This window comes from Microtus oregoni, unplaced genomic scaffold (genome assembly GCF_018167655.1).
Source record: "Microtus oregoni isolate MIOR12 unplaced genomic scaffold, Mior012 000010F_ref0000083, whole genome shotgun sequence".
Lineage (NCBI taxonomy): Eukaryota > Metazoa > Chordata > Mammalia > Rodentia > Cricetidae > Microtus > Microtus oregoni.
The window spans coordinates 40,980,776-40,985,020 of NW_024543069.1; the positions used below are offsets into that span (position 1 = coordinate 40,980,776).

A 4,245-nucleotide genomic window follows, 5' to 3' on the forward strand; every position below is an offset into this window, starting at 1 on the left:
ACAGACAGAGCACACTCATGAATATCGGGAGCCTTAACCCAAATCCAACCAAAGCTAAAATTCTAAGACCTTTCTCTTTAAGCCTTTTTAATTTTTTCTGAAGTCAACGAATTTATTTTTGCTCTATTTTGAAAACTAAATAGAGTTACCATGTGTTTTAGGCAGTGAGCATAAGTTATCTATCTGCTTTCAAAACTGACAAGAAATTAAAAAAAAAAATCTAGATCTTTTTGCCCCATCTGCTGCAAGAATGAAGACCATCCCAGAAAATGTGCACATCACTCTGAAGGGGCACACAGTCATTGTGAAGGGGCCCAAAGGAACCCACCAGAGCTGTCTCCTCAGAAAGAAGAAGAGGCTCCGGATTGACAATGGTCGGGTCAGAAAGGAGCTGGTCACTGTCATAACCATCTGCGGCCACGTTCAGAGCACGATCAAGTGTTACATGGGGCTTCCGCTACAAGATGAGGTCTATGTTTGCTCACTTCCCATCAAGGTTGTTATTCAGGGGAAAGAGTCTTTGGTTGAAATCTGAAATTTCTGGGTGAAAAATACATCCACAGGGTTCGGATGAGGACAGACATTGCTCGTTCTGTCTCTCAAGCCCGGAAAGATGAATTAATCTTTGAAGGAAATGATATTGAAATTGTTTCAAACTCGGCAGCTCTGATTCAGCAAGCCACAACTGTTAAAAACAAGGCTATCAGAAAGTTTTTGGACAGTGTCTATGTGTCTGAAAAGGGAGCAGTGCAACCGCCTGGTGAGAAATGCCTAAGTTACCCAGCTCCAGAAACAAGAGCCTGAACTTTAAGTATGATTTGGGGTGTCTTTTGGGACAATAAAAGACTTATATTAAAAAAACTATCTAGAACAAAGAGCAATGATTTCAGGCTAATCTGTGTGCCAAATTTAATGAGCCAAGATGAACTCTAAAATAATTGTTATTTTCAATTTTTTTTAATTTCATAAAATGACTCACTAATACAGTCTATTATAGAATATTCTGACAACCAAAGTCACACATAGTTACACAACTTTAAATTTCTACAGGAATAATTTATTGTGGCCATAGTTTTCTATGACTTGTGCTCTGAGTTAATGGTTTGTTCTGAGAAATTTCCAAGGCAATGACCAGAGCTCATCTGAACAACTGTGTAATAGTGTTCAGTAGTGGACTGCATATAACGTCTTCATCCACAACTATCAATGGACGCTTTTACAGCTTCCAATTTTCAGACTTTACAGGAAACAGTGCAACAAAAGCAGATGTTCCTTTCGTCATGCCTTTTCTTGAGACGGCATCTCACTGTTTAGCCAAACTGTCCTCAAATTCAAAATTCTCCTGCAGGAGCCACCTGTGCATTGGATTTGCAGGTGTGCAACACCGTGTCCTGTACTGAAGTATTTCCACACAATTAGAAGATACAGAGTGTATTAGTAAGGCAACAAAATATTCTGTTAACTCTTTATCTGCTTGCCTAAAGGAGGGCTTCGATGGCTCAGGCTCATACCGCATCTGAGCCAACACAGCTTCTCCTGCACAGACAGCACTTGCATCCTTAAGAACCAGCTCCGAAGAGCACACCCAGTTCCTGCAGTGGCCCATCCAAGGCAGTGCAGACTAACCCTGGGAGCAGTTTGTCCTTCCTCCTTCATTTCACTTCTTCCCAACCTCTCTCTCTCTCTCTCCTGCTCTTGTATGTACCAGTAGCCAGTTGTTCAGAACGTCAGGACACACCTCTCCAGTGTTGGTTCCTCTGCACTCAGATCCGGGGAATGCCTAAGAGGTTTTGGCAGCCGTCAGTGGGGTGCTGATTTCCAAGCCCAAAGGTCAGGGGCTCTCTTTTAAGCAATGGCACTCATTACTAAGCCAAGCCACCGTGTTCATTACAAGAGAAGACTTGCATTCCATTTTTATTGGCCGAAAGAAAACCCTACCATGCTTGGCTTCTTGCATGGTCTATAAATAAATGTTCTCATTCAGCAGAAAGGAAGCAGAAATACGATAAGTTTTACATAAGGTTCAGGGTCACCGTGGAACACCTACACCAAGTCTCTCTGGCGTTGCAGCAAGCCTTAGCCACAACTCCCCACCTGGCAACTGTGGAAGAGAACTCTAGGAGAACCAGTGTCCAAAGAGATCAGAGAGTATTTTTAGACTTCTGTGGAGCCAAGAGTCTTCCTTTTAGGTGTGGGTTTCACCAATTAAAATTCAATGATCAGTTTTCCAAATTTCATTTTAAAAAAATTCTTATGGAAATACTCAGTGCAAAGCACCTGCGGGGTGGGATGTGGGGGTCCACGGAGCCCCTGTAACCAGGACGGTGTGCTTGAATTCATCCCAGCTCTGTTTTCGTTGGTGTTCCTACCTGTTTCCTGTTGTGCCCTAGGTCTTCTCAAGCCACAGGTTGTAAAGGCTCCTGCTGTCTGGCCCTGGAGGAATGTTCACCCATACACACTGCCAGTGAGCACAAATGCCAGGTAGTGAGTCAGGCAAGGGCAGTTGAAGATGACATTCCCTGTTTGTGTCCAAGGAAATTTGTTGAACAATATTTCCTATAGGGTTGAATTTAATTTCACCATGCTAAAGAAATCAAGCTTTCAGAGATTTTGTAAATAGTTTTCTTATACGAGTGTAAACAGGGCTCAAGTTTCTCAGTTCAATGTTTTATTTGTTTTTAAATGGTTCAGACGGGAAATGGCCCAGTGGGTAAAGACACTTGCAAGACTGGCAACCTGTAACTCATATAAAGGCGGATGGAGAGAGCCAGCTCCACAAAAGTGCCCTCTGCCCTCCACATGTGTGTTATGGCATTGGTGCGCACACACACACACACACACACACACACACACACACACACCAGTAATAATAACTAAATAAATAAAATTGTTTTTAAGAGACTCACTTATTCTCTGAGTTTTCAGACTGACATTCAGATCAGACTCCTCATTCTTGGGACACTGTTATACAATGTCCTGCACTGTGGCATAGAAGTAAGTTGAAGGCTTTGTAGGCACGAGGCCTTAGGTTCATTCCCCTGTACAAGTGGATATACAGTATGTAATACCGGCAACTCTCCCTTGAGAAGACCAAACCCAGTCCTCAGGTGCTTTCTTGTGAGAATGCCTTTCTGACTCTTAAGCTTCAGACTTCCAATGCACACTAATATCACTTAATAAACTCAGGCTATGCTTCAGAATACATGTGTATAACAGAACTGAATGAGAATCAAGTTTGAATCAGATTTCCAAATGCACAGAAGAAATTAGAGATAACTTTAAAAATATACTAGTAGATCCAGAATAGATTTTGACTGTGATTCTGGTTTATTCTAAAGAATCAAGGACCTGCCACATTTTACAATAATCATATCTTATAAACAAATGCTTTAAAAAATTCTCATTGTGTTCTGAAGAATTGGTTCAGTGCCATTTAGTCTCATACGCTGTTTGAGTGATTGTGCCGAGGCTAGGGGTGGTGACGCACACCTTTCCTTTGATCCAAGCACTCGGAAGACAGAGTGAAGACAGATCTTTGTGAGTTTGAGGCCAGTGAGTTCCAGGACAGCCAAGGCTGTTACAGAGAGAAACATCATCTTGAAAAACAAAACAAAAAGAAGAAGAGGTAGAGGAAAGAGGAGGAGGAGGAGGAGGAGGAGGAGGAGGAGGAGGAGGAGGAGGAGAAGAAGAAGAAGAAGAAGAAGAAGAAGAAGAAGAAGAAGAAGAAGAAGAAGAAGAGGAAAAGAAAAGACAGGATTTCACTTCAAGCTCAGGCTGCCTTCAGTCTCACCGAGATCCTCCTGTCTCTTCCTTCTGAGTGCTGAACTTAAAATGATTTTTATTATTTCATAATAAAAAGAAAAACTGCATATGTATACACACAGAGATGAGTGGGGATGTCAGGTGTTAACGCAGTAGGAGCAGTGACTCATTTCATTCCTGTACAGGGACACTGAGGTTGCTGCTACAGTTATTACTCATTTTCTATTATGGGGGTGTGACAAACGCTGGCCTCCAAACTTTGGACACTTCCACTCTATGGTCAGGAAACCGAAGGCATAGAGATGGCTACTAACTTCCCCAAGCTCACACAGCATTTAAATGACAGAACAGACGTCACTGTTTGGGGATTTCAGAGTGTGATCCAGCCTAGGTGAGGCTGCCAGGTCTCCCGGCTGGAGCCTTTAATACCAGCCCCTGGGAGAGTGGGACATTACTGTTATGAGTTTGAAGTGAGCCTTGGTA

At 42.5% G+C, this 4,245-nt stretch overlaps 1 pseudogene; it reads left to right on the top strand.

Moving 5' to 3' along the window:
- The first annotated feature begins 250 nt into the window (after nucleotides 1-250).
- On the top strand, nucleotides 251-804 carry LOC121452769 (annotated as a pseudogene).
- The last annotated feature ends 3,441 nt before the right edge of the window (nucleotides 805-4,245 follow it).